A 23,237-nucleotide genomic window follows, 5' to 3' on the forward strand; every position below is an offset into this window, starting at 1 on the left:
CTATAGAGTGCTAAGGGAGCATCCTAGAGATGTTTTCAAAATGAAATTATTGGACTTCCCTGGTGGTACAGTGATTAAAAATCCACCTGCCAATGCAGGGAACATGGGTTTGATCTCTGATCTGGGAAGATCCCATATGTTTTGGGGCAACTAAGCTTATATGCCACAACTACTAAACCCTTGCTCTAGAGCCTGGGCTCTGCAACAAGCAAAGCTACCGCAATGGGTGATCGCTGATCACTGCAACTAAAGGAAGCCTCTGCACAGCAATGAAGACCCAGCACAGCCAAAAATAGAAATAAAATTAATTTTTAAAAAGTAGTTGTTCCCCATCCTGAGTGATTCTGCCCGGCCCTGATGGACAATCAGGACCCAAATTTGGTCAAGATATCAAGGCCTTTTCTGTATGCAAGTAGTAATTCTGTGTTTTATGTTTCTCAAATGTGGAGGGATCTTTGAACCAGAAGCCAGATTTTATCTGCCTTTTTAAAAGAGCCTCAGATTTCTTTCTCACCTTGTGGTTGGCGGGCAAGAACTTTTAAATTTATTTAGTCGTTCATTTATTCACTTGAAAAATATCCAGCAAGATCGATTATAAAATACTATGCTAAGTCCTGAGGATTAAGCAGTGAACAAGACAAACTCCATCCTACTCTCCTGGGGTTTACTTGTAGGCAAAACAGTAACAACAAGTCAATATAGAAATTAAAGATTGTACGATTATTGTTTAGGGCACGATCAGGGTGAGAACAGAGACCTACTTTAGAAATCCTGGTCAAGAATGAGCATTTGGTGCTAGTTTCACTTAAGTCTTAAAATATGAGAAGGGGCCAGCCAGGTGAGGACCCAGGGCAGAGGGCTCCAGGCTGAGAGAGGTGGAGAGGGCAAAGGTCCAAAACTGAGTCAGAACCAGGCATGGTCCCAGACTCTGAGCCAAGCATCCCCTTGGGGTGGGAATGGAGCTGATAAATCAAAATGTATAGTCTAAGTGCAGGCAGAGTAGAGTTCTGCGAAGAAAAATAAAAGCAGGGAATGCAGACGAGTGTGCCAGGCAGCTGTCTTAGGTCAGGTGGTCAGGAAGAACCTTTCCATGGAGGTGGCTTTTGGACACAGGGCTGATTTTACTTATAATTTACTCACATTGAAATTGCTTATGGCAAATCTAGAACGTTCAAAATATATCAACAGTCTTTGTAACTAATTTCTGTTTTCATTTGGAAACCAATATCCTAAGAAGTCTAAATGGTAAACAAGCCTTCTAAAAAGACAGCTGGATTTTAAATGGAAAGACACCTTTGAGGTGGTCTTTTCTAACTTGAAAACCAAACTTTAACTGTGATTCAAATCTGGTTATTGTTGTTCAGTCACTAAGTCGCATCCTACTGTTTGTGACCTCATGAACTGCAGCACGCCAGGCTTCCCTGTTTTTTAGTATCTCCCAGAGTTTGCTCACACTCATGTCCATTGAGTCAATGATGATATCTAACCATCTCATCCTCTGCCACCCTCTTCTCTTGCCCTCAATCTTTCCCAGCATCAGGGTCTTTTCCAATGAGTCAACTCGTTGCATCAGGTGGCCAAAGTGTTAGAACTTCAGCTTCACATCAGTCTTTCCAATGAATATTCAAGGTTGATTTCCTTTAGGATTGACTAATTTGATCTCTGTCCTGTCCAAGGGACTCTCAAGAGTCTTCTCCAGCACCACTGTTTGAAAGCATCAATTCTTCAGTGCTCATTCTTTATGGTCCAACTCTGACATCCATACATGACAACTGGAAAAACCATAGCTTTGACTATACAGATCTTTGTTGGCAAAGTGATATCTCTACTTTTTAATATTCTATCTAGGTTTGTCATAGTTTTCTTCCACTTGCAAGTGTGCCTTCCACTTCTTCCACTTGCAGCTGCAAGTGCCTTTTAATTTCATGGGTGCAATCACTGTCTGCAGTGATTTTGGAGCTCAAGAAAATAAAATCTGTCACTGTTTCCTATCACTTTCTCCCTATCTGTTTGCCATGAAATGATGGGACTGGATGCCATGATCTCTGTTTTTTGAATGTTGAGTTTTAAGCTTGCTTTTCACTTTCTTCTTTCAGTCTCATTAAGAGGCTCTTTAGATTCTCTTCACTCTCTACCATTAGAGTGGTATCATCTGAATATCTGAGTCGTTTATTTCCTCCATCAATCTTGATTCCAGCTTGAGCTTCATCCAGCCCAGCATTTCACATGATATACTCTATATATAAGTTAAAAAAGCAGGGTGACAATGTAAAGCCTTGACATAGTCCTTTCCCAATTTTGAACCAGTCCATTGTTCCAATGTTCAGTTCCGTTCCTTCTTGACGTGTATACAGGTTTCTCAGGAGACAGGTAAAGTGGTCTGGTATTCTCATTTCTTGAAGAATTTCCCACAGTTTTTTGTGATCCACACAGTCAAAGGCTTTGGTATAGTCAGTGAAGCAGAAGTAGATTTATTTTTCTCTTTTTGGAATTCCCTTGCTTTTTCTATGATCGCACAAATTTTGGCAATTTGATCTCTGGTTCCTCTGCCTTCTTAAAATTCAGAATGTATATCTGGAAATTCTTTGTTCATGTACTATTGAAGACTACCTTGAAGGATTTTTGAGTATTACCTTGCTAACGTGAAATGAGCGCAATTGTACGGTAGTTTGAACATTCTTTGGCATTGCCTTTCTTTGGGATTGGAATGAAAACTGACCATTGGTACCTCATCAAAGAGTTCCGTAAAAATTCTGGCATTGCTCATCATCATAGGGACTCCAGCCTGACAGTGGAATGAAGAAATTGCAGAGGAAGAGGACTCCGAGGGGAGAGCACGGATGTGCCTGTCAGCCTGGAAGGCTGAGGCTGGCCTTCTCAAGTCGAGCTTCTCTCATTACAAAGGGTCACAGGGAGGTTATAGCCCCAGTTACAGTCCTGTTGGGGAGGTTCTGACTGTGTGATCAACAGCCCTTTTACTAGCTAGAGTTAATCACTCACTGACCGGCTGGTAAATCAATGGTGCCCTGTTCTCTCCCCCTCCGCCTCTCCTGTGCCATCCAGCCTCTTCCTTTCACTCCCTGCGGTGAACAGGCGTCAGGAAGGGAGTTCTCTGGGATGCTTGTCTAGTCCTGCTCAAAGAGTGGCTCTATAGGAGGACAGTCATCTTAACTCCAGGGGAGGAGAACCGATTCTTCTCTGCCTGGGAGAAACCTTGTGATGAAGGCATCCTGCCAAGGATGAGGAGGAAGCAGCAAAAGGAGGGGGAGGCGTGGAGGGGATGGGAGAATGGAGGATGAATGGGCTGTGTTTAAAGGGACAGAGGAGGGGAAGACAGTCTTTTGGAGGAAAGACATCATTGCAGCCAAATGAAAAACTTGATTTTTGCAGATGATGGGCTAGAGAATGTCTGCATGTCAAAGGCACTGTAATCTTAGTTCTTAGACTATTTTCATTTCAGGAGCTGGTGAAATACATTTTGAGCTCTACAAGTTAATGTCAGTAAGTTTATTCCAAGCTGTCGTAGGACTTATTAGATCAGCGGCCTCTTGGCAGAGAGGCCGAGGAACCAGGCCACTGGTGACCTGGACCAGAGCTGAGCGTGGTAAGCTCTCACCTTGGGCCTGACTAGGTGTACGTCCGAACCTTGCTTGTCGGAAAGGTATGACCAGCAAGTGGAATTAAACCTGAAGGTCAAGAGAACTGTTCATTCAGGCACTCTGACTGAGCAGTTTCAGTTGTGAGATGTGAGAGCCTTCACCTGAACTGTAGGGCCATAAAAAAAGAGACTATTCACAGGATTTGTACATGTCCCAGGAGGAAGGTTAAATCTCAGACCAGAGCCTTTTACTTTCCCAAGTAAGACCTGAAGCTGGGGCTCCTGATGGCAGTGATGGGTGTGGAGGGGAGCAGTGCCATCATCACAGCGTGTGGATCCTTAACTTTTGCCGGAATGTCCCTGATTTCCGTTCGGACAAAAGAGAGGTGATAACCAGGAGAAGTTGGGGGGCAGGACGGTGAGGACTGTTAGGGACACTGATGAACATTAGTGGATTGAGAGTGTGGTAGAGATAGTATATTCAGGTCTCTAGACTTTATTATTTTAAATTAATTATTATTATTTTGACTGCACTGGGTCTTCGTTGCCACGCTCGGGTCTTCTCTAGTTTCAGCAAGCAGGGGCTCCTCTCTGCTTGTGGTGCATGGGCTTCTCATTGTGGTGGCTTCTCTTGTGGCGCACAGGCCCTCGGGCACACCAGCTTCAGTAGCTGTGGCACACAAGCTCAGTTGGTTTGTGGCATGTGGGATCTTCCCAGACCAGGGATTGAACCTTTGTCCCCTGCATTGCAAGGCAGAGTCTTAACCACTGGACCACCAGGGAAGCCCAAGACTTCATTTTTTTTTTTTTTTTATAAATTCTGTTTAAAAATATTTATTTAGATGCACCTAGGTCTTCTAGCTGCGCAATGCAAACTCTTAGTTGTGGCACATGGGATGTAGTTCTCTGACCAGGGATCGAACCCAGGACCTCTGCGTTGGGTAGTCACTGGACCAGCAGGGTCATCCCAGGTCTCTTGACTTTGGCTCAACTGACTTTGGCACCCAGAGTTGATAGCCACTCCCTCTTCACAGTCATCATGTTGACAGTCATTCAAAATGAGTAGGAAATTGGCTTTGCCCAGTGTTGATAGCCCAGCTCATGACGTCACCCTGAGAATGGAAATAGGTGTTGTGTAAAGAAATACGAGAGTCCGCTTGGCTGCTCCCCTGGTGAGTTGAGTAGATGCATATCCAGGGCGCCTTCCCCGAAAGCGGACATCAACTGCACAGTCATAAGTGAATTTTCTTTCCTACATCCTGTGATTATGGCTCCCATAATTTTGTTAGCCTGCATATTGAGTTTTTATTCTTATGTGCTTCCTTAGCTCTCCATTTCCTCCCCAGCCTCTTAACTGGTAATTTCGTTTGCTCATGGACTGCTGTATGACAGAGCATTTCATCTTGAAATGGTGCTTCTCCACCACCGCCAACCCCCCAACCCCCCGACATGTATGCAGATGTTTCTAGCACAAGGAAATGCAGCCAGCAATACCAGCCTTTAGAGACAAAGAACAGCTAGACTGGAGAATTTGGGATGTGAAGGGGACCAAATGCAGGCAAACAGTAGGTCTGACATTGCTTTCACAATGAAAAGTGATTTTAATCCCTTAGGGTACAGCAGGCGTTGTGTATCCACAAGTTCAGATTCCTTTCTGCACAGTGCAACTGACTGGTCACAGAGAAGGCAGCCCACAGAGATGTGGTTGACGGTCATTCAGAACTCGGGTGGACACAGTTGTGTGACTTGACTCTGTAGTCTTTAAGTCCCTTCAGATATAAATCTTTTTAATTTCTTCTGAGTGACCCCCCTCCCCCCAAATCTTTTCTAAATTCTACAAGATTGTAAACTGGAAACAAAGGTGAAATGAACTCTGACAGTACATGTAAGGGAAGCCTGTGATAGCCTGAAAAACTAGGTGTGGAATGTCAATGTTGTTGTTTAGTTGCTAAGTTGTGTCTGACTCTTTTGAGATCCCATGGACTGTAACCAGCCAGGCTCCTCTGTCCGTGGGATTTCCCAGGCAGGAATATTGGAGTGGGTTGTCATTCCCTTCTCCTGGGGATCTTCCCAACCCAGGAATCGAACCCATGTCTCCTACATTGGCAGGCGGGTTCTTTATTGCTGAACCACCAGGGAAACCCAGAACGTCAATGACCATTAGCCTAGTGTTGCGTTCATGGCTCATTAGGTCATCATGATGGGTGCTCCAACCTCACACCACATCCAGAGACTCTCATATACAGACACTTCCATAGAAAGAAAAGCGAGTGTAGTGCAGTCACATTTTCTGTTGTCTCAGGGTCATTCAAGACTAGACATTCTCTAGGGCAAGATGTGTTTCAGGGTATAATAAGCCAGAATCTCATTTTAGTGTTACCTTTGCTGGGGAAGTTTGAAGGAGAAGAGGGCAGCAGAGGATGAGATGGTTAGACAGCATCACCAACTCAATGGAGATGAATCTGAGTAAACTCCAGCAGATAGTAAAGGGCAGAGGAGCCTGGCATACTGCAGTCCATGGGATCGTAAAGAGTCGGACACAACTTCATGACTGAACAACAACATGCTTTTTCAAACAGAATTTTTTTTTTCCAGAAAATTATGAGAAGCATTACAAAAACCCGGATAGTATAGTCTATAGAGCTGTTTTTATTTTGTCATGGGTTTGGGTTTTTAATGATGGTGGAGGTGGGAAGGACATGACCAGCATTTTTAAGACAAATGCTGTCTCAGTCTTTGTGGGGAAACACAAGTTTACTTGGGTAACATTAGAATGACCCAAGCTTTAGAAAAGGTCTGGGCAGCTGTTCTTTATGTCACACTCATAAGTTTTCCCTTTGGTGAGGCACAAATAGTTTCATTCATAGAACATGGGTGATAAAATGGGGGCACATTTGTAAAATATGGATGAAATAAAGTTATTGGTCTAGAATTGCTTGATTAGGTTTTTTGTTTGTTTGTTTTTTAATCACAAGGAATCAGGATATGCACATAAAAATGTCTTGGTACAATTTCCAGGTTATAAACTTATTATTTAAATTTCACCTTCCAGTATTATCATCTTATTACATCTATGCAGAGAAATAAGAGAGCGACTTCCCAGGAAGGGTCCTTTGAAGGTGGAGAATAGTACTTTCCTGAATTACTGCCAAAACATAGCTCATATTTGCTTTATAACATGCATCATACATAGGCTGCTGTTAGCGATGTTGGTTTTTAACGTCTAAATGGCTCCCAAACTGATGTATGTATAAGCAAGCGAGGATTTAGATAAAGGGAGCAGCAGCTCATTATTAATGCATGTATGGGGAAGCTCTAGCTTGCTGTTTCTAAAGATGGGAGTGCTGGGGAGAATGATAGCTCATTGTGGAGGCTAATATTAGAAATGGTTAGTATTAAAAATGGCACCACTACTGACAAAGGATTTACTCTGTGTAAGTTCTGTCTTTTGAGATGTCTTCGATTACAGAGTTGAATTGCCTTTTACAAACATGGATAGAAGGGAGTAAAGAGTTGAAGTGCCCTGTCTTATTTTGAAGCTTGATGTGAAATGTTATATAACTGATTTATTTCTAGTTGAAAATATGCTCATTCAAGGGATAGCACTCATAGCATCCTTTTGCCCTAATCACCTGCTCTGGAACATTCTGCTTTGGGGAGACTTACAGAAATTTTGAAATTTTATGATTCTGGTAAAAAGATCTCTGTTCAGACTACATATCCCATTAAAAAAAAAAAGGCAAGTGAAAAAATAGACAAGAGAAAGGATGAGAATCAAGAGCATGGTCGATTCATGAGGGATGGTCAGGAGGTCCTTCTGTTACTGCAAAAGCTATGTAGTAAAATGATATTGAATCATACATTTTATTAAATATACATGAAATATTTCAAATGTGTTATAAGCATACTGAAATAATATAAATAATAGGACTGAAATGATATAAACAGGAGAAGCCTGGTTGTGAATTGTTGTTTCATTGTAAGTGTTAAGAGTGTAGATTTATATTGGTTCACATGCTTTCAACATTCAAGTCTGTCCACCTTCAAGAGAGATGTGGGGCCAACTTTTGAGGGGCTTTGCCCCTGGAAGGTGGCAGAGGGCTCACTCCCTAGTTGTTCAAATCAGTGGGTAAATTACAGACCACTAATGTTTTTTCTTGTTTAATTTTGGGGGATTTTGGTGATTATAATGTATGGTATTATAATGTCAGTGATTATGATGTCTATTTTATGTCCCCATTGTGCATAGTGTAGATTTTATTGTTAGTACCCGTGATGTACAACAAAGGAAGACTCTTAGGTCCCCTACTTTTCACCAGTCCTGGATGATACCTGTATGGAAAGGATGGAAGATTCTCAGGATATTGGGGGTAGAATTAGGGCAAGGATTCTGCAGTGGCTTGAGGGTCTCTCTGTGCCTGTTCCCTTTGCCAGGGAAGATAGACCAGGTTTCAGATTCCTTAGAGTCCACGTGAACCATAAAACCCCACACACAGTTGCTCTGGTCCGATTCATGGTCATAACAAAAAATGTTTGATGATGTATTTGTTGAGGACAGTACCCACCTCAGCATCCAAAGTGCGATAGTAGTTGTCACGAAGGCAACCAGTTGACCCTGCATGGGACCCAAGATGCTTTTCTGGGGCCCTGGACTTTGGCTTCATTGCCTTCCTTTTTTTTTTAATTTATTATTTATTTATTTGGGTGTACTGGGTCTTTGTTGCTGTGAGTGGGTTTTCTCTAGTCTGCAGTGGGCTTCTCACTGCAGTGGCTTCTCTTGTTGGGGACCAGGGCTGTAGGGTGCTTGAACTGCAGTAGTTGCAGCGTGCGGTCTCAGTAGTTGTGGCGCATGGGCTTAGTTGCGTGTGGGATCTTCTGGACCAGGGAAGGAACCTGTGTCTCCTGCATGGGCAGAAGAATTCTTAGCCACTGCACTACAAGGGAAGTCCTTCACTGACATCTTGATGTTACTGTACTTGGCAATACATCTCCAGTGAAAAAGTGAAAAGTGTTAGTCACTTACTTGTGTCTGACTCTTTGCAACCCCATGGGTTTTAGCCAACCAGGCTCCTCTGTCCATGGAATTCTCCAGGCAAGAATATGGCATTGGGTTGCCATTTCCTACTCCAGGGGATCTTCCCAACTCAGGGAACAAACCCAGGTCTCCTGCATTGCAGGCAGATTCTTTACCTACTGAGCCACCAGGGAAGCCCATATCTCTCCAGATAGCAAGTCAAATCCAGAACAAATAAAATCTTCCAGAAGCCTGTCACCCCAAGAGCCTCGTTCATGAAATGAGTTTTTTTCATTTTTCCTTTAAATATATACGTCTTGGTTTTAGTGTGTATCTGTAAAATATAACAATCGAATCATGTTTTCTTGAGTGTTTCACTGAAAAGGAGTGAGCCAGTTTGAAGACCAACATTAAAGTGATAATAAAATGGGTGGTCCATGGATATAGCAGAATCTAGAAAGTGGTTTATGAGTGACTATCATTTAAAAAACCCTTAGAGAGCCTGACAGAGTGTGCGGGAGCATGGAGGAGACCTCCAAACCCGGCTTGGTAGGAGGGACAGAAAAGTGTTCCATTGGCGGTCCAGCTATGTTCTAGTTAATACTGTGCTGACTTGACTTCCCTGGCAGTCCAGTGGGTAAGTCCAGTGGGTAAGACTCTGTGCTTCCTATGCAGCAGCCCCACTTACATCCTTGGCTGGGGAACTAAGATCCCACATGCCTGGTGCAGTGTAGGCCCCGCCACCCAAAAGCCAACCTCAAAAAACTATGTTGACTTGATCTTGAAAATATTACAAAGCTGGTATTTTAGGCTGTTCTTACCTCATAAACGCTAAGGATGATGCTAGTTGGTGGAGTAGATTGGCAGAGGGTTTAGATGTAGAGCTGTTGGCTCAAACTGCTTGGGGGAATTTCTTTGGGGTGATTTTCCTGAATTTGGGGGAGGGGTTCTAATTTGTCAAGAAATCCTGTTAGCAGGTTTTACTGTTTTTGATGCAAGTAACAGCAGTATTCTTGGGCTTCCCTTGTGGCTCAGCTGGGAAAGAATCCACCTGCAATGCGGGAGACCTGGGTTCGATCCCTGGGTTGGGAAGATCCCCTGGAGAAGGGAAAGGCTACCTACTCCAGTTTTCTGGCCCGGAGAATTCCATGGACTCTGTAGTCCATGGGGTTGCAAAGAGTCAGACATGACTGAGCGACTTTGACTCTCTCACTCAAGAGCAGAGTCTCAGATGAGTAGTCCATCAGTCAAGGCTGAAGACGGACTTCTCTTCAGCTTGAAAAATCTGAGACTGTATTTAATTGAAACTTGTGCTTAAATGCCTTTTTGTGTGTGTATGTGGCTGTTGCCTAGACTGGTTGGCTGGGTTACCCACAGGGATCTGTGGCAGTGTGCTTGGAGATGAGAATAGTTTGTGGGTTTTTTTTTCTTTTCTTTTTTTTTTAGTTTGTGGTTTTAATCAGATGAGAAAGTTGAGCATGGCATGCGGCTAACGTCTGTTGCATTTTTGCTTTCAGTGGTCTATAAAGTAAAGGTTTTGATCTTTCTGTATTATTTTGCAGTTTTTTTTTTCCCTATGGTCAGCAGGATTGACAATTGATATACTTAGAAATGTGAAGGAAGAGTCTAATAATGAGAAGTTTTCTTCTCAGTGATTACATTTTTATTGGAAGCAAGCCTTATTGGTTTTTGCGTGAAAACTCAGATGACACACACAAGGCACCGACTGCAGTTCTAACCCCCAGTGGATCCACCTTCCACAGTTTGCCATGTAAGCTACACGCATTTGCTTATAAATGCATTTTTAAAATTACAAATGGGATCAAAATATACTCTTGCTGCCTTCCACTGTTTTCATTTAACAGTATATCTCACAATGCTTTTTTAATATTTACATAATTTAACCAGTGTCCTGTCATGAACGTTGAGTTGTTTCCAGGTTTTGTGGTTAGTTGGCTCTCTGAAGGAAGATAGGCTTATGCATGTTTTAGCTTTTGCACACTCCACATTTCGTAAGACTGAAGACAGCCATTCCCTCAAGGGGTGCCATTTGGGATGTGACATCTGTCCAGTGGTGAATAAAGGACACTGGTCCCAGACTTCTGCTGGACGGGTCACTGTTGGAGTGGTGTGGATAAGTATTTGGCAACTGTCTCATCAGATGTGATGTCTAAGACTCTTAGCCCCCAGGGCAGTCAGGCAGCCTCTAGTGAGTGTTCCATGGATCTAGTGGGTTAGGATCATAGAATTTGGGTTCTTTAAAAATAGGTATCTGGTTTCAGTAATAACTGTCATGCCAGATTTGAGAGGGTGGGGTGAAAACACCTTAGGATTTTGAATCAGCAAAATCCAAACTGGAAAAAAAAAAAGAAAATCCAAACTCAGCCTCTCTACTCGTTGTATTATCTTTAGGGGGGTCAGTCACCTTTAAGCATTTCCTGTTTTACAATTTCCTCATCTGTAAAATAGGAATGATATAAATATTAAAACAAATTATGTCAGTGAAAATACACTTTACAATCACTGTACTAATACTAGTTATTATTTAAACCAAGTCATTCTTAATGAGGAAAAGAAGCCTCAATTGTTTTAAAGTAACTTTCCTAAAGACATGCATACATACATGACTTAATTACTTATCTTTGTACCTTTAGTGTTTGTCTTCAGAAATTTCAGAAGCAGATCTGAGCTTGAAAAATTGGAGTGTTAGAAAAAACAGGAAAGTGTTGTCACTTAATTGTTTTATTTTTCTTACCTGCCATTTGTGCTTTCTTTATTATATCTTAATTTTTATAGGACGTGGACTATGTCAAGACCAGTTTGCTGATAACCTTCTGTGATTGATGGTGTTTGCTCTGTAATTTCTTTGTTTTGGTGCTTCAGGCACGGAATGAAATTTTATTAGTTTGAAGTTCTAATTGTTTGTCCCAGTGATTCACCATTAGCCCATCCACCCCACCCCACCCAACCCCCAACAGACACACAGAAACACACTTGACACACACTAGAGAAGGGCTTTGAATTTTAAAAAGTAAATAAAAATAATGCCTCAAGCATGAGAGGACGTTCACCAGTCGAAAACAACTTTTTACACTGAATGGTAAGCAGTAGTCCCCATAACCATAACAAAGATCTGCTTTTAATCCACTCCCTGAAGCCAAATAGAAGACCACAGAGCAGTGTGTATTCCTGGGAGAAAAAAAAAGGACACTGAGAAAACAAAACTCCACAGGCTAGAGCAATCTGTCTCTCTCTCTCTCTCTCTCTCTCTCTCTCTCTCTCTCTCTCTCTCTCTCTCTCTCTCTCTCTCTCGGGTAAAACTATTGATCTAAAAAGCCTCCAGAGCTTAACATTGCTCTTAAAATGAATCCCATCCTCATGGATTTGAGTAGGTAGAACTTTCAGTTTTCTGGGTCATGGGCAGTCACCACCTCAGTGCCCTGTAGGACTGGGGTTTAGGGGCAGAGTTGGGCAGGACTTTTGAAGAAAATATCAGTAGCAGCCATAGATGCTTCTATTGAATCAATATTTGAAGGCATTGTCAATAACATTTTGAAACGAAAGACTTCAGGGACACAGGGAAGAGGTTGTTTCAGAATCCATCTTGATGTCTAGTTTCTCTTTTTTTCATTGTGATACAGTTCACATACCATAATATTAACCTTTCTAAAGAAAATAATTCAATGGCTTTGTTATATTCACAGAGTTGTGCAACCATCACCACCATCAACCTCCACAATATTTTCATCTCCCTAAAAACAAGCCCCATATTCACCAATACTCCCCATTCCACCAGCCAAACAGCCCCTACCCCCCAGATAACCACTAATCTCTATGGGTTTGCCTATTGTGAACATTTCATGTAAATGGAATCATACCATGTTTGTCATTTTCGTCTGACTTCTTTCATTTAGCACACAGTTTTCAAAGGTCATCCTTGCTGTAACATGTATCAGTACCTCATTTTTTTTCAAGGTCCAATAATACTTCATTGTACGGATGTACCCTGTTTTTTTTAATCCATTCATCAGTTGATGGACATTCGGTTTAAACTTTTAACTTTGGGGCTATTGTGAAGGATAATGCTAAGAATATTCATGTACAAATTTCGGTGAGGAGATGCATTTTCAGGGTTCTTGAATATGTACCTGTTGCAGAAACCAGTACTCAAGCACCACACTCCCGAGAGCTGGAGAACTCAGGTTTATTTCGCCTGCACTGAGCCCCAAACAAAGGGATTACAGAGTTTTTATAGACAGGCTGCAGTGGGCAACACTAGCTGTTAATAGGCTGGTTTAAACTAGGGAGTTTTGCATGTGCGGGAACAGCAGTCAGGATGGGGAGGGGATACCTGACCTGGACAGGCATGATTAAGCAGGTTTGCAGGGGCTGGGCAATTGCAAAGAGCAGAACAAGGGTGAGTGAGATAAACTCCAGTTCCTAGTATTGCCAGTCCCCACTTTCTGAGACTACATGACCTGTGTGATCTAGAGTTTGCAAGGGGCAAGCTTACAGAGGCAGAAGAAGGAGGTTATGTAACATTTTAACTTTTCCTCTTCATCCCTAGGAGTGGGATGGTTGGGTGTCTGGTCTTTCTTTATCCAAATTATTGTGTTTGTAACCTGAGGAGAAGAGGACTGAGCTTAATTTGGACAGATTAAGAAAGGGGATGAATAGAGAAGCTGTGGTCTTTGGGCTACATCTCATTGTTCTCTAGAATGAGGAATGAATTCCTGACTTTTTAAAAATAAATCTATTGGTAGACCATAAACCCTAGTGACTCACAATGTTTCTGCCCCGTGAAACCCGAGTGACATCTTGCGTGTGTGTTGTGTGTGTATGTGTGTGCTCAGTGATGTCCGACTCTTTCAGACCCTGTGAACTGTAGCCCACCAGGCTCCTCTGTCCATGGGATTCTCCAGGCAAGAATACTGGAGCGGGTTGCCATGCCCTCCTCCAGGGCATCTTCCCGACCCAGGGATCAAAAACGTGTGTCTCTTGCATCTCTGCATTGGTAGGCGAATTTTTTTTTTTTTTTAACCACTGCACCACCTGGAACAGCTTACATGCCTCTTAGTTAATTGCTTGCACTATGATTCCCCAATGGTGATGTGGACTATAGGTGAAGCCAGAGGGAAGAAAGATGTTAGAGTTTAAAAATGTGTGGTTTTGAGGGGCGTTGGGGATGTAATTTGAAAAGAGCTTCTCCGGGCTCCTTCTGCCCTGCAGAGGATTCAGCTTTATTATAACAGTGAAGCCCTCACACCATGGGGAGGGGGAGATGGATGCTTGGGGGGGAGGATGCTTTGGGAGGAGGAAGACACAGAGGGGTGGGCAGTGAGCAATCCCAGAGCATAAAAAAATCAACTTGTGGCTGTTCTTTAAAATCCTGTGGGGCTTTACTGGTCTTGTTATTTCAAAACTCTTCTGTTTTCTAAACTATCTAGGTTTTTATTTATCCTGGCTTGAAGACCAAAGTTCTGCTCATCAGAGCTGTGTTAGACATGGAAATATTGTCATTTTGGATTGTATTGGCTTGGCCAAACATTTGTTTGGGTTTTCCGTTACATCTCGTGAAAAAACCCCCAAACAAACTTACTGGCCAACCCAGTGATAAGCAGGAAGGGCCACCACACTAAGAAAAAGCACTGTTTTTTCCGCTGGCTGCAAAGAGCCCCAGACATCAGTGATGATCCCAGGTTGGAAGTTATTCCACCTTCTGAAGATACACTGCATTAGGGCAGAGTTCGTTTTTTTAGAAAAGCCTTCTGTTTGCTTGGGGACAGCAGTAGGTGATGAAGAGAAATGGATTTTCTTTGCACGGTCTGGGAGAAACAAGCAAGTATGCTAATTTCTCATGGTGAAACGCCACGGGGGCCCTAGACCCATCAGCACCAGGCAGGGGACCAGCCAGGTGGCTGAGGCTAATGAGCTGTAATTGCTTCCTGTCTCGCCTCCCCATGGATTTTTTGCTTTTACACTTAGGCCTTGGAGGCCTCAGCCCAAAGGAGCGTGATGGATGATGGAACTTAATTTAGCTCCTTTAGGTAGAAGGGCCTTTCAACAATGCAGGGCAAAGTCCTTCACGGAAGGCACGCCATAATGAGTTAATCATTGTACTCCTTCCCTGAGAACTAAATGGAGAAATAGCTCTCTTCTGCCACAGTATTCTTTTTAATAGACTTTACCTCTGAAGTGGTTTTGAGGTTCACAGCAAAATTGAGCAGGAAGTATAGAGTATTCGTAAATAGGCCCTTCACCCTCACATGCATATCCTTCGCCAGAATGGGACATTTGTTACAAACGGGGATCCCACATTGGTATCTCAAGTCCTTAGCTTATATTAGGGTTCACTCTTGGTGTTGTGCATTTTATGGGTTTGGACGAATGTATAATGATGTGTATTCACCCTTAGAGTATCATACAGGATAGTTTCAATTCCCTAAAAATTCCCTGTGCTCCACTTACCCATGTCCCCAACCCTCAGCAATCACTAGTCTTTTTGCTGTCTCCGTAGTTCGCTTTTATCAAAATGTCACATAGATGAAATCATACAGTATGGAGCCTTTCACACTGGCTTCCTTTCACTTGGTAATGTGTTTAAGAGCCTTCCATGTCTTTTCATGGCTTGAAAGCTCACTTCTTTCAAGTGCTGTGAAGATGACTGACTGTGACCCAGGAAGCAGGTCCTCGCCATTTACTACTTCTGCCAGTGCCTTGATCTTGGACTTCATCCTCCAGAACTGAGAGAAATGAATTCCTGTTTGTAAGCCACCCCATCTATGGTTGGTCGTTACAGCAGCCCAAGCTGGCTAAGACAACAACAACTTTTTATGATGTGATTGACATGCAATAAGCTGTACATACTTAGTTTTATTGGATGTAATTTACATACTATTCAATTCATTTTTAAAAAGTGTATGATTCAGTAATTTTTAGTGTATTCATGAAGTTTGTGTGTGTGTGTATTAGTCTCTCAGTTGTGTCTCTGCGACCCCATGGTCTGTAGCCCACCAGGCTCCTCTGTCTATAGGATTCTCAAGGCAAGAATATTGGAGTGGGCTGCCATTTCCTTCTCCAGGGGATCTTCCCAACCCAGGGATTGAATATGGGTCTCTTGCATTGCAGGCGCATTCTTTACTGTCTGAGCCACCAGGACAGCCCCTATTCATGAAGTTTGCACATATTTGAAATGTACCAGGTGGCACATTTTGATATGTGTACATATCCCTAAAATCATCACCATAATTTAGATACTTGTCACTGAGAAATTTCAAGCCCATTTGTAATTAATTTCCCTCTGCAGCTGTTGGATCTCCTTTCTATCCTATAAAGTCATTTCCATTTTTAAGAATTATATATTTAGGGACTTCCCTGGAGATCCAGTGGTTAAGATGCTGAGCTTCTACTGCAGAGATCATGGGTTCAGTTCCCTGGTCTGGAAACTGAGAATCCCCATGCGAGAAAACAAAAGGGGAGGGGAGAAGAATTTTATATGAACAAAATCATGTAGTGTGTACTGTTGTTTTGTTTTTGACCTGACTTCTTCATTCGGCAGAATTACTTTAAGATTCACCTGTGCTGTGGCTTGACTTCTATAGTTCATTTTTTTGTTGTTGCTGAGAAGTATTCAATTGTATGGGCTTCTGTGGTGGCTCAGTGGTAAAGAATCCAATGCAGCAGATGTGGGTTTGATCCCTGGGTGGGGAAGATCTCCTGGAGGAAGAAATGGCAACCCACTCCAGTATTCTTGCTTGGAGAATCCTATGGACAGAGAAGCCTGGTGGACTACAGCCCATGGGAATCTCAAAAGAGTCAAACACAACTTAGCGACTAAATAACAGCAATTCAATTGCATGATTATTCCACAATGGAAATCAGGATGTTTGCAGTTTAGCGCTGTTAAAGAAGCTGCCATGAACTTTCATGGACAAATCTTTGTATGACTTATGCTTTCACTCCTTGTGGGTAAATACCTAGGGTTGGCATGGCTGGGTCCTATGGCAATCATTTGTTTTAGCTTTTTAAAAAACTGCCAAAATGTTTTTCCACAGTGGTGGTATCATTTTGCACCTTCTTCAATGCCGTATGGAAGTTCCACGCTCCCCCTCCTCCCCAGCAACTCTTATGGTCAGTTCCTTTAGTCTCAGCCCTTGTAATACACAGTGTGTTTCACAGTTTAAACTCCACTGGGACTTCCCTGATGCTCCAATGGCTAAGACGTCATGCTCCCAATGCAGGGTGCCTGGGTTCAATCTCTGTCAGGGAACTGGATCCCGCAGGCTGCAACTAAGGACCCTGGTGCAGCCAAATAAATAAAAATAAATATTACCAAAAAATGCCACCGGTCCTAACCACCTAGGAGCTCCACCCAATATCACTTCTTTAAGTTTTTGCTCATGCTATTCTTGCAACCTGGATGATTCTCTGTCCATCCCTCACCTTAGTTAAACAGTCTTCCTTTTAACATTCAGCCCCAGGACTCCTGGTTCCCCAGGTTGCACCAAAGTCTATCTCTCAGTTCAGTTCAGTTCAGTCGCTCAGTCGTGTCTGACTCTTTGCGACCCCATGAATTGCAGCACGCCAGGCCTCCCTCTCTATCACCAACTTCTGGAGTTTACTGAAACTCATGCCCATAGAGTCAGTGATGCCATCCAGCCATCTCATCCTCTGTTGTCCCCTTTGCCTCCTGCCCCCAATCCCTCGACTGTGAAGTCAGGTGGGCCTTAGAAAGCATCACTACGAACAAAGCTAGTGGATGTGATGGAATTCCAGTTGAGCTATTTCAAATCCTGAAAGATGATGCTGTTAAAGTGCTGCACTCAATATGCCAGCAAATTTGGAAAACTCAGCAGTGGCCACAGGACTGGAAAATGTCAGTTTTCATTCCAATCCCTAAGAAAGGCAATCCCAAAGAATGCTCAAACTACCACACAATTGCACTCATCTCACACACTAGTAAGGTAATGCTCAAAATTCTCCAAGCCAGGCTTCAGCAATACGTGAACCGAGAAATTCCAGATGTTCAAGCTGGTTTTAGAAAAGGCAAAGGAACCAGAGTTCAAATTGCCAATATCCGCTAGATCATCAAAAAAGCAAGAGAGTTCCAGAAAAACATCTATTTCTGCTTTATTGACTATGCCAAAGCCTTTGGCTGTGTGGATCACAATAAACTGTGGAAAATTCAGAGAGAGATGGGAATACCAGACCAACTGACCTGTCTTGAGAAACCTGTATGCAGGTCAGGAAGCAACAGTTAGAACTGGACATGGAGCAACAGACTGGTTCCAAATAGGAAAAGGAGTATGTCAAGGCTGTCTATTGTCACCCTGCTTATTTAACTTATATGCAGAGTACATCATGAGAAACGCTGGGCTGAAAGACGCACAAGCTGGAATCAAGGTTGCTGGGAGAAATATCAGTAACCTCAGATATGCAGATGACACCACCCTTGTGGTAGATAGTGAAGAGGAACTAAAAAGCCTCTTGATAAAAGTGAAAGAGGAGAGTGAAAAAGTTGGCTTAAAGCTTAACATTCAGAAAACTAAGATCATGGCATCTGGTCCCATCACCTCATGGGAAATAGATGGGGAGATAGTGGAAACAGTGTCAGACTTTATTTTTTGGGGCTGCAAAGTCACTGCAGATGGTGACTGCAGCCGTGAAATTAAAAGACGCTTACTCCTTGGAAGGGAAGTGATGACAAACCTAGCTAGCATATTAAAAAGCAGAGACATTACTTTGCCAACAAATGTCCATCTGGTCAAGGCTATGGTTTTTCCAGTGGTCATGTATGGATGTGAGAGTTGGACTGTACAGAAAGCTGAGTGCTGAAGAATTGATGCTTTTGAACTATGGTGTTGGAGAAGACTCTTGAGAGTCCCTTGGACTGCAAGGAGATCCTGGGTGTTCACTGGAAGGACTGATGCTGAAGCTAAAACTCCAGTACTTTGGCCACCTCATGTGAAGAGTTGACTCATTGGAAAAGTCTACCTCTACATGTATATATACCCATAGAATTCTGTGGATGATTTTTTTTCTCAAAGCATATTTGCATTATGGTGAGATCCTCTGTGTGATGGTTTTCTCCCCTCAAGGATGGGGCCCTAGTATAGACCTGGACACCTCCTTGATTTGCTGTAATGAATGCAGTGGCAGAGACAGGATTGGTCATCCTGAGAGTGGGGATCTTTCCCTACAACTTGAAAAACATCACCTCACTTGCTCTTATTCAAAGAGGGCTGCCATTACAGTAATTGCTATTTGTGATTTATTGACCAGAAACAATTGTGTTGCTATGAGAATACTTTTAAATAAAATGAACAATTACCCTCATTCTTAAAAACAACCTTCAGACAGAGAAGGCAAAAGATAAATGAATTCAAAGAAGCTCATGAACTTCAAGGAAATTAAATTTTGTCTGAATGAGGGTAATCTAGTCTGTCTTCACTCTTAGAATTTTAATGTTTCCTCTCTGAGGATTCTAAGTATTTTTGAGTGAACTAGAGTTATTCATTATGCCTGTAATATTTTGTTGATATTGATAAGCAATAAAGGGACAGGATTGAGAAATATATTCAAGCATCTTGGGGAAATTCTTAGTAGTCAATAGTATCTGCAAGTTTTTCAACTCCCCAGAAAATAGTCTAATGCGGGTGTCGTGGGCTCACAAGAGGAAGGTAGAAGAGTAAGCTGGTTTCCAAGACAGTAGTTCCTGGTAAGAAGGGGATGGTAAAGGGGTTAAGTTGCAAAGTCTGATTAGAAATCGCAGTTACAGAATTTGGAGTGATTGTCACTGAGGCTTTAAAGCCTGTGGATTTGGCCTGCTGTGCACAGGCAGTGGTTCTTGATTTTTAACCCAGAACAAAGTGGCAGTCAAGCAAAAAAAAAATATGCAGCGCCTTCTGGAGGATACTGAGTGCATCAGAGCAATGCTCAGAATTCACCAGCAAGATGAGTTAAAAGAAAGAACCAGAATATGGGAAACTCTAAAGCAATCTGACTGACTAACCCAAAGTATTTTGAAATACTCTTTCATGGGTTTTGTTCCAAAGACAAGTAACTCCAGCCATCACGAGCTAAATAAAGCTCTAGTAAGATCAATACAGTCACGGTTAGATGAGGAAGTTTATAATTAAAGCCCATGACAAAGTGCAAGACTACAGTGAAAAGCCCTGCTGAAAGTCTCATGTGCATAGCAACCACCCAGGAGCCTTGTGAAAACGAGGGTTCTAATCCCGCAGGTGGGGAGACAGTGGAAACAGTGTCAGACTTTATTTTTTTGGGCTCCAAAATCACTGCAGATGATGACTGCAGCCATGAAATTAAAAGACACTTACTCCTTGGAAGGAAAGTGATGACCAACCTAGATAGCATTTTAAAAAGCAGAGACATTACTTTGCCAACAAAGGTCCATCTGGTCAAGGCTATGGTTTTTCCAGTGGTCGTGTATGGATGTGAGAGTTGGACTATAAAGAAAGCGGAGTGCCGAAAAATTGACACTTTTGAACTATGGTGTTGGAGAAGGCTCTTGAGAGTCCCTTGGACTGCAAGGAGATCCAACCCGTCCATCCTAAAGGAGATCAGTCCTGGGTGTTCATTGAAGGACTGATGCTGAAGCTGAAACTCCGATACTTTGGCGACCTCATGGGAAGAGCTGACTCATTGGAAAAGATGCTGATGCTGGGAAGGATTGGGGACAGGAGGAGAAGGGGACGATAGAGGATGAGATGGCTGGATGGCATCACCGACTCGATGGACATGGGTTTGAGTAAGCTCCAGGAGTTGGTGATGGACAGGGAGGCCTGGCATGCTGCGATTCATGGGGTCGCAAAGAGTCAGACATGACTGAGCGACTGAACTGAACTGAATCCCACAGGGTACGGGATGGAGCCTGTACAACAGCCCTCAGGGGGTATGGATGCTGTCTGTCCTCAGGCCGCACTTGGAGTTGCATATACAGAGACATAAGTAAGCAGGTTGTTCTTCCCTCTTTTGTAACAGATCTTGAAACTTGTGATGTGAAGCTCTCTGACAAAGTAACTGAGCCTGTTCTTAACAGTCCTGTGTGTCTTGGGAGGGTATGGAAATTGATTCTGATTTCTATGTTGTGCTTTAAGGGAGAAAGAGAAGTGGATTTTTTACATTAAGGGCATTGTGGGAAAAAAAATCAATTGAAAAAATTCCAGACTGAATCGTGTTTGTTATAGGGTTGAGAATAGTCCCACTATTTATTGTATGATGCTGTTGATTACTGGATAACATTAAATTGTATCCAGTATCTTGCCTACATATATCAGGAATAACAGTGGCACTCAAAAAATTTTAAGCGAAAAGTTCCATAAGAAGAGTCACTTTTCTGGTTAAAACTTGAAAATAAAGACTGTCTGATTTGAATGTTAGGTTATCTTCGTCCAGGATCATCCCTGAAGTATTACTGTGGTAGTTTTTTTTTTTTTGTAACCCTGTTTTTTATTTTCTACATTATTTGAAAGACTAATGTATTTCTTTTTTTTTTTCCATCATTTTTAATTTCTTTTTTTTTTTATTAGTTGGAGGCTAATTACTTTACATCATTACAGTAGTTTTTGTCATACATTGAAATGAATTAGCCATGGATTTACATGTATTCCCCATCCCAGTCCCCCCTCCCACCTCCCTCTCCACCCGATCCCTCTGGGTCTTCCCTATCCACCAGGCCCGAGCACTTGTCTCATGCACCCAACCTGGGCTGGTGATCTGTTAGACCCTAGATAATACACATGTTTCAATGCTGTTCTCTTGAAGCATCCCACCCTCGCCTTCTCCCAGAGTCCACAAGTCTGTTCTATACATCTGAGTCTCTTTTTCTGTTTTGCATATAGGGTTATCGTTACCATCTTTCTAAAGTCCATATATATGTGTTAGTATACTGTAATGGTCTTTATCTTTCTGGCTTACTTCGCTCTGTATAATGGGCTCCAGTTTCATCCATCTCATTAGAACTGATTCAAATGAATTCTTTTTAATGGCTGAGTAATATTCCATGGTGTATATGTACCTACTGTGGTAGTTTTAAGGCACATATTTTGGAGCCAAACTCCCTGGATTTCAATCCAATAAGTCTTTACCACTTACTAACTATATACAATGATTTATACCTTACCCTCTGTAAAATGGGTCTGCATTCTACAGTTGTTTTTGGATTTAATTCAGTTCAGTCGCTCAGTCGTGTCTGACTCTTTGCGACCCCATGAACCGCAGCATGCCAGGCCTCCCTGTCCATCACCAACTCCTGGAGTCCACCCAAACCCATGTCCATTGAGTCGCTGATGCCATCCAACCATTTCATCCTCTGTCATCCCCTTCTCCTCCTGCCCTCAATCTTTCTCCGCATCAGGGTCTTTTCAAATGAGTCAGCTCTTCCCATCAGGTGGCCAAAGTATTGGAGTTTCAGCTTCAACATCAGTCCTTCCAGTGAACATCCAGGACTGATCTCCTTTAGGATGGACTGGTTGGATCTCCTTGCAATCCAAGGGACTCTCAAGAGTTGGTCTTGAGAGTTGGTGTTGGTCTTCTCCAACACCACAGTTCAAAAGCATCAATTTTTCGGCACTCGGCTTTCTTTATAGTCCAACTCTCACATCCATACATGACTACTGGAAAAACCATAGCCTTGACTAGCTGTACCTTTGTTGGCAAAGTAATGTCTCTGCTTTTTAATATGCTGTCTAGGTTGGTCATAACTTTCCTTCCAAGGAGTAAGTGTCTTTTAATTTCATGGCTGCAGTCACCATCCGCATTGATTTTGGAGCCCAGAGAAATAAAGTAGGCCTCTGTTTCCCCATTTATTTGCCATGAAGTGATGGGACCAGATGCCATGATCTTAGTTTTCTGAATGTTGAGCTTTAAGCCAACTTTTTCACTCTCCTCTTTCACTTTCATCAAGAGGCTCTTTAGTTCCTCTTCACTTTCTGCCATAAGGGTGGTGTCATCTGCATATCTAAGGTTATTGATATTTCTTCCGGCAATCTTGATTCCAGCTTGTGCTTCCTCCAGCCCAGCATTTCTCATGATGTACTCTGCATGTAAGTTAAATAAGCAGCGTGACAATATACAGCCTTGACATACTCCTTTTCCTATTTGGAACCAGTCTGTTGCTCCATGTCCAGTTCTAACTGTTGCTTCCTGACCTGCATACAGGTTTCTCAAGAGACAGGTCAGGTGGTCTGGTATTCCCATCTCTCTCGGAATTTTCCACAGTTTATTGTGATTCACACAGTCAAAGGCTTTGGCATAGTCAATAAAGCAGAAATAGATGTTTTTCTGGAACTCACTTGCTTTTTTAAGTGACTTAATGTTTGTAAAGCTCTTAGACCAGTGCTTGGCTATATAAACGTTTGTTAACTATATGACCAAAGTAGGACGTGTTAGTGTCACGTCTTGGTTGCCCAGTGACCTTCTGGAATCCAGAAGGCCTGTTTCTCTCTTCAAACAATGAAAACATCATCCTACAAGAGTTTTCCAATGAGCAGCTGGTTCAGAGAGAAAGGTGATTTCAATCAAACAACAGGAAACCTCGAAATAAATTCACAGAATCCAGGACTTTATTATTTTGTTTGTTTGGTTAGACTTACTTCCATCCTT

General features: G+C 42.5%; 1 protein-coding gene across 2 annotated transcripts in view; it reads left to right on the top strand.

The window, feature by feature from the left end:
• Positions 1–23,237, top strand: part of SGPP2 (sphingosine-1-phosphate phosphatase 2) — a 147,111-nt gene that overhangs the window by 82,924 nt on the left and 40,950 nt on the right. The gene's annotated exons all lie outside the window — the stretch shown is intronic.

Source organism: Odocoileus virginianus, chromosome 30 (assembly GCF_023699985.2).
Source record: "Odocoileus virginianus isolate 20LAN1187 ecotype Illinois chromosome 30, Ovbor_1.2, whole genome shotgun sequence".
NCBI classification, from domain to species: Eukaryota; Metazoa; Chordata; class Mammalia; order Artiodactyla; family Cervidae; genus Odocoileus; species Odocoileus virginianus.